This window comes from Bos mutus, chromosome 6 (genome assembly GCF_027580195.1).
Source record: "Bos mutus isolate GX-2022 chromosome 6, NWIPB_WYAK_1.1, whole genome shotgun sequence".
Taxonomy (NCBI): Eukaryota; Metazoa; Chordata; class Mammalia; order Artiodactyla; family Bovidae; genus Bos; species Bos mutus.
This window is the reverse complement of record NC_091622.1, coordinates 70,468,135-70,482,451: the sequence shown is the minus strand read 5'-3', so window position 1 is coordinate 70,482,451 and position 14,317 is coordinate 70,468,135. Positions and strand designations below refer to the sequence as shown.

Genomic DNA, 14,317 nt, shown 5'->3' with positions numbered 1-14,317 from the left:
AATATTACATAACAAATTGCTTTCCATTTCTTAAGAAAAGAAATGGGTGAATAAAGAACAACAATCTCTAATGGCTCAGTGCCAAGGAAAGCAGACCTTGGTAAGGTGGGTCTCACTAATACAAGAGGAGAAGGGTCACTCAAGAAGTGATGGATTGCTCTATGTCAGGGAGGGTCCACATAATCTGTGTGCCCCTGGAGGTCCTCCCAGAACATGGGCAGCTGGCCTAGTAACCAGGACCTGTGCCCAGGGTTCCACCCTATTACTCAGGTTGGCATGTGGCCTGGGTGGGCAAGTGGTGATCAGTTATGGAAAAGGCGTGCCACTTAGCACATGAATGATGTATGTGGCAAGATCTATTTTAGATGATTTTCCAAACAGAAAACTGAAGGCTGTTCTGGGGCAAGCCCTTTTGGTCTAATATTGGATATACCCTACTGTACTGTCCACCTTAACGGCATGAAGTTGACACCGAAACAAGGCTGATTTCTCAACAGTTGGCACTTTGAATTGTTATTTCAAAGACTCAGTACTGAAGTCTTGAAATTGTTGGACTTTGTAACCCTAGCATTACTCATATGACTACAACCATTTTCCTGTTATTTCTATCTTTAATATATTTTCATCTTACCTATTCGCCCAAAAGGATTATAAAGTTACTGCAGGGAAGTATGGTATAAAGCCGTTTTGTTCATCCTTGCTGCCAAAAACGTGGCAAAATAAGGGCTTGGCTAAAAAATAGGTTGTTATTTTGAAAAATTATAAACTCATAGGTAGTTGCAAAAAGTAGTAGAGAGGTTCTATGTACCCTTCACTCAGGTTCCCACAATGATTACATCTTACATAACTATGGAATATTGGAGAAGGAAATGGCAACCCACTCCAGTGTTCTTGCCTGGAGAATCCCAGGGACGGGGGAGCCTAGTGGGCTTCCATCTATGGGGTCGCACAGAGTCGGACACGACTGAAGCGACTTAGCAGCAGCAGCAGCAGCAGCAGCAACTATGGAGTAAGGTCAAAACTAGGAGACTGGCATTGGTGTAATGTGTGTTCCAAGTCCATCCATGTTGTTGAAAATGGCAAAAAAATTTTTTTTTACAGCTGAGTAGTATTTCATAAGCCTATATATGTATCACACCTTCTTTATTTGCTTTGAACTTTTAGCTATCAGTTTTATTAATAAGTGTGTTCAAAATATTTTGACTGAGAGCATTTTAATCACAAAATTAACATGGTACTACTAATCCAGTTAAAATCTTACTCAACAGAACCAATAGCAGCAGTAACTGAACCCCTATAAAATTATATTTGGTACACACTTTTGAATTGTCTCAATATCTACAGCATCAGTTCCTGCTTCCAAGCTCAGGGATACTGGGAATTCTTTTATAATATAATATTTGCCTACCGGTATCTTCGTGGAGTTGAACCATAGAGCTACAAAGAATATGTTTTAGAAGAATTTTTGTGCAACTTTACTTTCAGTGAGACTTATACAGAGTCACATCTATTCTGTTTGAATGACGTGTAGCATGTCTGCAACAACGTCAGATTGACAATTCATACAGATTCCCCACGACCCTGTATCTGTGTGAGAAGCGTGGAAAGACTAGAAGCTATGGCAGAGGTTGTCATGACAGATGAGATGGGCTGGCATACTAGATAAATTCAACCCTCTGAAATGACAATCCGAGTTGCCCATGAGTATGTTTGCAACTGTAAGAGAGATTGTACCTTTGATGTTTGTAACCAACAACTTCAACATCTCTTGCAAGGTGTATCAAAGGCAACTTGTCGTCCATCAAACAAATCTCATTTCCTATGAATTAACAGGGAGGCAGAGCTGTTCTTTTTCCTTTGTGTGGGCACAAAAAGTCACCAAAATGAAACTTTGCTAACTTAAGCTTTCCATCATAGGAGATTCCTCCAGTCATAGTGAAAACTATTCTTGTACCCTTATAATGTGCATTTGTATACTCAGTCATGTCTGACTCTTAGCGACCCCATGGACTGCAGCCTACCAGGCTCCTCCGTCCATGGGATTTTCCAGGCAAGAGTACTGGAGTGGGGTGCCATTACCTTCTCCAGTGTTTGTATACACAAGGTCTTAATAATTTACAGATTTGACATTTTCAGTTGGTCCCCAAATATCCATCCAAGTGCAGAATTTTGATATGCTGTGGCATGAAGATAATAAAAAACAACTCTTTGTAAATTGCATATCACTTAATGCATCTCTCCAAGGATTACTCTGTGCTCATATTCAGTTTCTGCTTCCCCAATGTACTGTTTTGTGTTACATCAGCAAGAATTTCTACGGATCTTGACAAATCTTTAGAGAATTCTTTGGCATAATATATCATCTGCTTTCTGGAGGTATAGGCTTTGAAATGAGCAGCCTTTTTTTCATTTTCTTTTTGGTGACCTTGAAGTTTGAATGTTCCAGAGAATGAGCTGTTCCATTATTCTTATTTTCATATCAAGTTCCAACATTAATCCAGAGACGAATGGTGCATATGACAATCCAGAGTTTCCAGAGACCACTCTGAGTTCATTTTCCAAACATGTTACTTATGTTTCAGGAACATTCAGAGCAACTTGTACAGTGGTTTGTGTATTTCTCAATCTGTTGTCTCTGAGTTATAATGACAACCCACTGGCCCATCTGATCAGGACCCTCTCAATGAAACCCCACCACCACTACCACACCATGGGCATCAGCATGACTTAGACATCCACTGCTACCATCTCTTCTCAATGTCTTTTAACTTCTGTTTTATTTTTTCAATCTCTTTTCCTCTCTGTTGAATACTGAGTAGCTCTTCAGTTCTCTCTTCCAGTTCATTAATACTCTTTTCCATTGTATCTAATGGTGTACATCTGCTTAGTTTTTCTAGTTTCATTTACTATGTGTGTTTCTTTTCACCCGGGAGTTTTATTTGATTCTTTTGTAAGATCCACTTGGTCAAATTCTGTAATTTCTGATATCTTGTTATACTTCAAATATCCTCATTTCTTTATTAAGAGAATCAGTCTACTTATTTTATATTTATTAATTTAGAATTCCAATATCATCTAGTCTTGTAGCTATAATCTTGTCATTTGTTATTGATCTTGTTCTTGTTATTTATTCTCATTCCAATGACTTTTTTCCTCTTGCAGTTTTTTTTTACTTAAAAAATTTATTCCTCTTGTGTTTTTATAATTTTTATATTTCAGTTAGTTTGTAATTACTTGAGGAAACTATTTGAGGTCTTGATTTAAGAATATTTATCCAGGAACTTGTTATGAATCTTGAATCACTTTAAGTTAAATTCCAAAGCTGAATATTGTGGGATCACAATTCTAGTTTCTGGTCTAAACCATCATGAAGACCACTGTGAACAGCAATTTTTCAAGATAGACTCTATCCAGTGGTGAGCTTGAGATAAGAACATTTCTTTATTGTTTTCTTTGTGGTTAGGTTTTCTTCCTTTGGTTTACATTTGCATTAAAAATGTCAACTTCTAATCTCAAAAATATACAAGCAACTCTTGCACCTCAACTCCAGAAAAATAAATGACCCAATCAAAAAATGGGCCAACGAACTAAATAGACATTTCTCCAAAGAACACATACAGATGGCTAACAAACACATGAAAAGATGCTCAACATCACTCATTATCAGAGAAATGCAAATCAAAACCACTATGAGGTACCATTTCACACCAGTCAGAATGGCTGCGATCCAAAAGTCTACAAGCAATAAATGCTGGAGAGGGTGTGGAGAAAAAGGAACCCTCTTACGCTGTTGGTGGGAATGCAAACTAGTACAGCCACTATGGAGAACAGTGTGGAGATTCCTTAAAAACCTGGAAATAGAACTGCCTTATGATCCAGCAATCCCACTGCTTGGCATACACACTGAGGAAACCAGAAGGGAAAGAGACACGTGTACCCCAATGTTCATCACAGCACTGTTTATAATAGCCAGGACATGGAAGCAACCTAGATGTCCATCAGCAGATGAATGGATAAGAAAGCTGTGGTACATATACACAATGGAGTATTACTCAGCCATTAAAAAGAATACATTTGAATCAGTTCTAATGAGGTGGATGAAACTGGAGCCTATTATACAGAGTGAAGTAAGCCAGAAAGAAAAACACCAATACAGTATACTAACGCATACATATGGAATTTAGAAAGATGGTAACAATAACCCTGTGTACGAGACAGCAGAAGAGACACTGATGTATAGAACAGTCTTATGGACTCTGCTGGAGAGGGAGAGGGTGGGATGATTTGGGAGAATGGCATTGAAACATGTATAATATCATGTATGAAACGAGTCGCCAGTCCAGGTTCGATGCATGATACTGGATGCTTGGGGCTGGTGCACTGGGACAACCCAGAGGGATGGTATGGGGAGGGAGGAGGGAGGAGGGTTCAGGATGGGGAACACATGTATACCTGTGGTGGATTCATTTCAATATTTGGCAAAACTAATACAGTATTGTAAAGTTTAAAAATAAAATAAAATTAAAAAAATAAAATAAAATACCTTGGAGAAAAAAAAATGTCAACTTCTGTGTCCTAAACTACTTAAGATGGATCTTTTTCTGTCTTCATCTGGTTCAATTTCTAGGCATTGTATTCCCAACCCTGCTTGATGTCAATTAAAATAAAGACTCTAGGCCACCAGTGATAAGTTAATGATCACAGGGACCCATTGCTTCAGGATGGTTGGTTACCTCTAAAGATTTGTGCTTTCTTGCATTTTTAACCTCTGATGATTTCCATCATTTTCCTGGCAGCTCAGATAACCATTTTTACATCTTTTATCCATGCATTTTAGATGTTGTGAGCCAAGGAGATTCCTTGTGATATTTATTCTTTAATGTTTTGGGAAGTAGAAATTTGAGCACTATTCTTAGTGAAGTTGCTCAGTCGTGTCCGACTCTTTGTGACCTGTGGACTGTAGTCTACCAGGCTCCTCCATCCCTGGGATTCTCCAGGCAAGGATACTGGAATGGGTTGCCATTTCCTTCTCTAGGGGCTCTTCCCGACCCAGGGATCAAACCCGGGTCTCCCACATTGCAGGCAAACGCTCTACCCTCTGAGCCACCAGGGAAGCCCCAGGTACTCTAATTGTACAAGGTTTCTGTTGTAAGGAAAGCTATATCGAGAAACTGATATAGTCCTCATCATTCCCCTACCCCCACCACCAGATAAAAATCCTCTGAACACATCAGACTCAAACACTTGAGCTATTAGGGCCAAGTTACCATTTTACCCCATTACAGCATGACTGCTGCCCCAGTGCAACACTAGATAACTTCTTTCAGTAGAAGATACACTGAACGTAAAGTAAGGAGGGACAGTGTCTGGGTTATGGATAGGCACCCAGCATGAATTACTTATTTTGAGCTTCACAATAACATAATGAAATTAGTAGACTTGCTTTCATTTTATAAGTAAGAAGATTGAACCTCAACAACATTAAGCAATTCATCTGAAGGACACAGAATGAGTGAAAATGTTCTGAAAGATCACCCAGGCACATCTCCCCAGAACAGGCCTTCAGAGGACCTGAGGGTTAACCATTTACTTACTTTTTTTTACTCATTTGTGGATTCATTCAAGAAATCCTTTCTTTTTTAAAAAAATTTTTATTGGGGAAAAGTTGATTTAAAGAAACTTTTCTTGAGAACTTGCCACGTATATGACACTATGCTAGACACTGACCTACAAAAATAAGACAGAGTTTACATTTCACATTCTCATATAAGAAGGCTCAGAAATGACTGGATCATGAGTTATATGACTGGGGTTATGAGACCATTGGGAAGGGTGTCATCCTGGAGACTGGCTCATGTGTAGTTTGGGATGGAAAATGGAAGATGGTTCCTAACCAAAATGGGTAGTGAGGTAGAGGTAGGAACTTCAAGTGAAGGAGCAGTCCTTCTTTTTCCAGGAGCTGACTTTTTCCTTTTTCTAAAAAGAAGAACATTAGAACTCAAAACGGTTGTCTTTAAGAAGGATTTAGTCTTTCTAGTTACCAGGTGCAAAGCTGTCTCAGTACAGGACCGACTCACTTGCTGGATGGGATAGATAAGTCATGGTTTGGTTACCCAGCTTGTGGTCTTTTCTAAAATTGAAGCATCACACAGGAAAAGACTTGTCTAGTACAACTGCTTATAATTGCATGTTCCTCTTGATCACATAAGTCCTTATATCAGGAGCGCTAATCCAATTTTTTTAGATTCCATTTCCCTACTGGCCAACAAAGCTTCCTTGCTGGGTCTTGCAAAATTAAGCTATAAGCTTTTCTTCCACCAAGAGTTCAAATCTAAGCACAGATGTCAGAGTTAATCCCATTACCTTCAGGTATTCTTAACCCCCCTAGAAAAGTAAATTTGTCTTGCTGCTTTTTTTTTTTTTTTAGGATGAGGAATTCTCCTATACTCAACAACTTTCTTCACATTGTTGGTTACACTTAATTGGGTTTATCTTTGTCTAAAATGACATGATGGACAGGCCTTTTGGCAAGTGTTCTGTGTTTATTTCTAGGGCTTAAAATGTGGGTCATAGACACTGCTAAAGACTAACTATCCACTGGGAATCTTTATCCCACTCTACCTGTTTATTCTGAAAACAAAACTGTCATCAATGACCCTGGAAAACAGAACCTGGAACTTTAAGGATGTTGTACCAGTTACATGATATTACATCTAAACCGAGTATGCCCAGTGGTGTTAATTGGGGTCATCTTCCAACATACTTTTGAGGTCTGTGATTGCTACCTCTGTAATCGAAGTCTCTTAAATGCTGCCTACTTATCAGTAGTTCAAACTGACCCTTGGTCTTTTAGATAAGTCACTTACCATCAGAGTTTGGCATTTAATTTGATATTGGGGTCTTTTCTAACTGAACTTTTGTTGAGTGATCTCTAGTGAGTCCCTTATATCTGTAATTCTTGGCAGTACACTTTGGACAGGACAGAAAGGCTTGTTTCACATTCTGACTGGAATACTTTGTAAATGTGTAACCTTGGGCATGTTACTCAAACTCCATTAGAATTTCTTTATCCACAAAATTGGGACAATAATGTTCATCTCAAATATTTTTTGTGAGGAATAAGTGAAATAATGTATGTAAAATTTAGCATAGGACATGACTTAGAGTAAGCACTCAATAAACAGAAGTTGTTCTGATTTCCTTACTAATAAGGGCATGATCTCCATAGTTTTGACAAGAATGGGTTGCCAACTTATTGCCAAGAAGAGGGAAGCTACAGATTTACACTCAAGATGGTATGAAGAGCAAAAGCGTCCAAGTTGGTAAACAGATTTTATACACTCATCTCTGCCCAGGCTTTGGGTAATAACATTGCAGGAAATGTGGAATAATGGGGAGGACTGCGGAAAGTGGGGTAGATTGAAATTATACAGCAGTTTTGCAGGCTCTCTGTTACCATAGCCTGGGCCCATCATTCCTCATTATGTCTACTGCCTGCAGCTCCTCTTTGCTTTCCAGTCTAGGATTTCTGAGACCACTTTGCATGCTGGGCATTAGGTCTTAAAGCACCTAGGGGAGTTATGTTGGGCATGGTGGTGAAGGAGCTGTGCTGAAGTGACTGGAAGAGGAGTCCAGCTACATTAGTGTGCCAGGTGGGAGCCTAGGGAAGCATGGCCATGCCCATCTCTGTCCTCAGTTTGTGTACCACAGTCCAGTGGGTGAGAAAAGCAAGGCAATGCCACTGTAGATCAGTGAGCGCCATGCTGGTTTCAGCATAGGGTTCTAGAAGCCACAGCTAACCCTCCTGGACATCAGGGATAAGAATGCCAATGCTGAGAAATAGAGGTGTAAATAGGGAGTCAGCCAAAAGACAGACGTGTGTGCACGTGCGTGGACCTGCCCCTGTGTGCTTAGTGGGATGTAGGGTAGGGCAGGAATGTTCAAAGGAGACGAGAGATGGAGCATTTGGAAAGTGCTCCTGATATGAAGATACAACTCGTGTGGCCCTTGGAGGTGCAGGCATATTTGAGGAACTGTTTGCCTAACTGCTGTTGGTGCCTCTGCGGTGTCTTGTATGGGACTCAGTCATCTACGGGAGATTCCTGAGCCGTGTGGAGGGTCCTCTGCTCCAAGGACACTGCTGTGAGAGACAAATCCCTTCTTCCCAGCTTCTCTTTGATCTTCCTTGTTTCCTTCTCCCAGTCTTCTCCATCTCCTCCCAAAGTGATTCTACTGAAATCCTGGGCTTTGTCCTAGAGTTCTGCAGCTTGTGGAGTTTTTAAGGAGCAGATTCTCAGGGGTAAGGTCAGGAATGGAGCCACCACCTTCCCATCAAGCTGCACCCATGCATCGGGCAGGGACATGCTTGCTGTCCGAGCTTCCTGTTGTGTCTAGCCCACTTTGGCCCTCTTCCTAATCCCTGGGACCTCTTTGCCGGCTTCCCTCTAAGAGAAGCTTGTTCTTTCAGCTCCAAGTTCAGAAAAGAAAGCATAGTCCTTTCTTTCTGCATTCCAGTTCTGTCTCAACTCCTGACAGAAACTGTTTTACATTCCACTGAACCCTGACTAGGAAAAGTGTTCATTACCCACTATTCACAGAAATCTCTCTGCCACAATAGTCAGCTTCCCTCCTTTCTCTCTCTTTCTCTGTGTACACACACACACACACACACACACACACACTCATTTAATTCTTCAAGAAATCATGTGAAGTAAATGTGATCATATTCACTTTTTGCAAATAAGAATATTGGGGATCAAAGATATGATATGTCCAAGATCACCAGCTAGTGAGTAGTAGAGAATCCATGTCAGTTCTGATTCAAAAGCCCCTGAGTTTTCTTTTGTATTTTTTTAAAAAATTTTCTGATTATGAAATATTTATGTAGAAAACCCCAAATAATAAAAAAAAAAGACGCAGCCTCCTATATTCTTACATCTTAACTCACTATTGACAATTTATGTATTTATCCTGTTTTTATCTTCAGATCAGATCAGATCAGTCGCTCAGTCGTGTCCGACTCTTTGCGACCCCATGAATCGCAGCATTGCCAGGCCTCCCTGTCCATCACCAACTCCTGGAGTTCACCCAGACTCACGTCCATCGAGTCAGTGATGCCATCCAGCCATCTCATTATCTTATGCAGTTTTAAATAAATGTTTATAAAATTGGCTCATATGTATGAATGTATATATTTTTCCAACTTAATTGGGAGATAACTGACACATAATACTATTAGTTTAAGGTATACAACGTGATGATTTGATACACATATATTGTGAAACGAATGTCACAGTGAAATTATTAGCACATCTATCTCACAAAACTATCATTTTTTGTGGTGACTATATCTAAGCTCTACTGTCTTAGCAACTTCAAGTATGTAACATAGGGTTGTTAATTGTAGTCATGCTGTACATTACATCCCCAGAACTTTTTCATTGTATAAAAAAAGTTTATATCCTTTAACCAAAATTTCCCCATTTAACCTAACCGTCACCCCTGGCAGTCACTATTCTAATCTATTTGACTTTTTAAATTCCATATATAAGCAATATCAAACAATATTTGTCATCCTCCGTCTGACTTACTTCACTTAACATAACAGGCATATATATATATTATATACACGTACAGTACACATGGGCTTCCCTGGTGGCTCAGACGGTAAAGAATCCACCTGTAATACAGGAGACCTGGGTTTGATCCCTGGGTTGGGAAGATCCCCTGGAGAAGGGAATGGCTACCTACTCCAGTATTCTTGCCTGGAGAATTCCATGGACAGAGGAGACTGGTGGGCTACTGTCTACTGTCGGACACTATATAACTTTCTACCACAAATTAATTTTGAGTTAAATTATACCTATTCGGACTTTTATCAGAATTATATAAACTGAATCTCTTTTAACAATAGCTTGTTAAAAATATTTGTCACTTGTTTGTTGATAAACGATTCCATCACCGTTTGGATTTATAGATTTTGGATTCCTACCCAATTATTTTTCAAATGTGTAATGATCTGTTCTATTTGGTAATTTCCTCATTTTTAGAGCAAGTGTTGGGTTGGCAAACTATAGTCCATGGACCAATCTAGTCATCTGTTTTGGTAAACAGAGTTTTATCAGGACACAGCCATACCTCTTTATTTATGTGCTGCCTATGCTGCTTTGTATTTCTCTATTGATTGCTTTGTATTTATGTATTGCCTATGGAAGATTTGGGCTTCCCTGGTGGCTCAGATGGTAAAGAATCTGCCTGCAATGCAGGAGACCTGGGTCCATCCACGGGCCTGGAAGATCTCCTGGAGGAGCGCATGGCAACCCACTTCAGTATTCTTGCCTGGAGAATTCCATGGACAGAGGAGCCTGGTGGGGCCCACGGGGTCTCAAAGAATCAGGCATAACTGAGTGACGAACACCACGCCTGCTTTGTACCCTTCTGTCAAGTTACATAATTGTGGCAGAAACAGTATGATCTATAACACCTAAAAAACTTCACCATCTGGATCTTTACAAAAACGTTTTGCCACCTTGCTCTAGAGAATAGACTCCCGTATTGTCAATCTCCTATTCCCTTTATCTTGGATTTTCAATACTTTTCCTGTAAGTCTTGAGTTGATATTTTCCATGCTGCTCAGTTAGAGAGAGATGTATCTGGACTAGGTGTGTGTCACTAAGTGGGATGCAGAGATTTCTCTCAGTTGTCCTTGTTGATCACTAGCCTTCTGGTTGGGTCCTTCTCAGGTTTACAGAACAGTGATTGCACATTCATTTCCTAATCCTCTGTATCCAGCTGGGGCTAGTGTAACCTGGCTCTGGGGTTCCAAGAGAGAATTTTCTGTCTCCATCCCCAGTTTTCTCTGTTACAAATCATTAATAAAATCACTAGCACCTCTATTACTTTTGAAAGGCAATACAGTTGTCCCTTAAACAATGCAAGGGTTGGGGTGTCCAACCCTGTGCAGTCGAAAATCCACATGTCCCTTTACAGTCAGCCCTCAGTAACCATGAATCATGTAATACTGAGGCACATATTTACTGGAAAAAAAATCTGCATATATAAATGGACCCATGCAATTCAAAGCCATGTTGTTCAAGGATCAACTACATAATATAATCTTTAAAAGCACAAATTCTGGAATCAGATTGTCTGGTTAAAATCGCAAGTCTATCACTTACTAACAATGTGGATTTGGGTAAATTATTTTTTCTTTGTTTCAATTTCTCATCACAGGGGTTATGCTATTACCTTTCTCACAAGTGTTGTGAACAAGACAGCTAGTGCTCACTAGGATATCCAGGAGCTCCTTGACATTTCCCAGGTGTCTTTGCTGTGATTGAGGCCACGGGACCAATTCTGGCCAATGGCTTGGGAGTGGAAGTGTCATGAGTCACTGCCAGGCTGGGGCAGGTAGGAGCTGGTTTGCCTTTGCATCCCCTCTTCCTCTACCAGGGCGCCCTTACGTAGTATCACAAGATAGAAGGAGTAGGAATCTTTGAGCTACCAAGTGGAGGACAATCCCTATTTACTCAAAACCAACTTTGCATAAACAACAAATAAACGTAGGTTATGCTAACTATGAAGATTTGGGGATTATCTGTTTCATTTTACCACAGCACAGTTTATACGAATACAGGATTGTTTTAAACATCGAGTAATACATAAAAAGCACTTGGATTAATGCCTAGAATAGCAAGTGCTATAAAAATGTTTTGCTTTCTCCCCTCTTCTTCTTCTTTTTAAAAGAACCAGAATTCTTTCTTAGCATGGACCATTTTGTTTTTCACTTACATCTTTACCACTCTATTCGCTATTCTACGTATGATGAACCAGCCTCATATGGAAGCATTTACCACACACATACACACACACACAGGCACACACCATCTTGTCTTAAGGAAGTTAATAGTCTACAAGTAGGGCCAGAAACTTGGGAATAGAGCAAGGTAAGAAAGAGTTCTCTATCTCAAAAGACAGCAACCCACATGTGAAGTTCTGCTTAGACAGACTGCGTGTCTTTAAGCAAGAGAAAGAACTCTGTGTGTCTTAGGACTCTTCTCAGGTTGCTAGGGCTGCTCTGTTTCATGAGGGAAAGCATGACCAGGCTCTCATTGTGTTTTCTCAGTACACTTCCATTTGCCTTACAGTTAGGAAAAATTTCTCCCAGACTCTGCAATAGGCTGTTTTTATCTCTCAGTGTTAATAATTTTCATCTTTTTCTAAGTCTCCAATGGTTCTTTCTTAAACCATCAGTCTTGTTTTCAACCTCCACTGGCATTCATTCAGTCATCTTTCTTACTCAAATTATACTCAGGCTATACATTCTCAATGAAGTTACTTTAATTCCAAACCTATTTGCTTTGATTGTTCTTTAATTAGTTGGAGGATGGAACACCAGAAGAACAGCTTTGATTAAAAGAGTAGCTGTATATGGGAAAAGAATCTTTAAAAAGAGTGAATATATGTATATGTATAACTGATTCACTTTGCTATACAACTAAAACTAACACAACATCGTAAATCAACTATACTCCAAAAACAACCTCTAGAAACATAAAAAGGGAGTGGCTCAAGTTCAGTATTTTTTGTCCTCCACAGTGTTGCTTATTTCAAATAGCAAGCCACCCTTTGTTTCTTCTTCGACATATCAAGTATGCATAATCTAACTTTCTTATTCTTAGTAAGTAGAACTCTACTATTCACAATCTACATCCTGAGCCCCGGTATAGTCTTCACATGCTGTTTGGGAGTCATAGATTTAAGAACATGTAAATGGGCCAGATTTGGTTGAATAAGTAGGCAGCAAATTATGAAGGGACTTTAGCATCAAACTTAGGTCTTTGCATTGTAGGGATGTGGTAACTTGATACCATATGCATTTAAGAAGGGTGATCCTGGTAGGAAACAAGGAAGGAAATAAAGAAGATGAGGCTTGCAAAGGTGTGAATAGAAAAGTGGGTGTAGCCCAAGAGTGTTTGGTTTACCCCCTCACCCTTCAGAGAATGGAGAGGAAATATGAACTGTTGTCAGGAAGGTAAAAATGAGGGACTTGGTGTCTGGTTGAAGAAAACAAGTAGGATGATGCCAGTTTTCTGACTTGAATCACTATCACTGTGGGTCCTGGCGTCCTTTATTCATAAAAATTCAACTGACAAGAGGAAAAGACTTTTGGAGAAGAAGGCAACTTATTTTGCATGTGTTGTGTTTGAGATATCTTGGGAATATTCTGTTGAGATGTCTGAAAGGCATTTGGATATACGGACCCAGAACTCGGGCATTTGGGTATATAGGCCCAGAACTCAGGCATTTGAGTATATAGGCCCAGAACTCAGGCATTTGGATATATAGGCCCAGAACTCAGGCATTTGGATATATAGGCCCAGAACTCAGGCATTTGGATATATAGGCCCAGAACTCAGGCATTTGGATATATAGGCCCAGAACTCGGGCGTTTGGGTTTATGGGTAACTAGAGTAGAGACGAGGAGAGAAGCAGTGTCAGGCGACCATTAACTTCGGGGAGATGTCTGAGAGATGGCAGTGCTGCAGGTAGAACCCCGAGGGACGTGAATAAGCAACAGGGATCCGAGAAAGAACAGCAGTGTTACTGAAGGGTAGCTTTAGTCTGCTGTTCCCAAAACACTCCGGGGTTTCCTAGAGATTCTAAAGGGGGGAGAATCTCAAGTGAAGAGGAAGTAGGATCCTGATGTTCAGTCGATGGGGACTTTGGAGCCAGCAAAAGCTGACATATTAACTTTCTCTCATTAGCCCCTGTATGCAGAATGCTTTATCCATTCATCCCTCAGGGGTTACCTTATTATTCAGTAACAGAAAAGCCTCCGACTTTCCTCTTCAAAGCATTATTGGCCTTTTACTTCTTTCATTCTCGCAGAGCCCAGGGCTGCATATGGAGGCAGCAGCTTATGGAAGTAGCAGGGACTCTAGAAACTTTCAATTCTAGATTTAAATTTTGGGTAGTAACTTACTAGCTAGAATACATTGGTAAAACTGCTTTGCTTCACTGAGCCTCTCTTTTCTTATAACTTCACATACTCTTGAGGTAAAATAAGGTAATACAAAGACATTTGACACAGCTAGTTTTCCCTATCTTTGTTTTAATTGATGAGTAGTGCTTTTATGCTTTAATGTCAGCATCTCAGCCAAAGACTTTTTTTCAGTAAAGAGCACCTTTGTACCAATACCTTTCATTGAGGTCTGAGAACCTGACCCTCATTTTACTGCATGTTGGTTTTAAGCTTTCAAGGTGTGTCTCTGATAGGTTCTGACTAACTAGATAGGGTCTTCTTTCACTTTGATGA

The 14,317-nt window shown here is 40.0% G+C and overlaps 1 pseudogene; it reads right to left on the bottom strand.

Moving 5' to 3' along the window:
• Positions 1-1,453: 1,453 nt before the first annotated feature.
• The window catches only part of LOC102288292 (mitochondrial-processing peptidase subunit beta-like), a 57,389-nt pseudogene continuing 44,525 nt past the window's right edge, over positions 1,454-14,317 (bottom strand).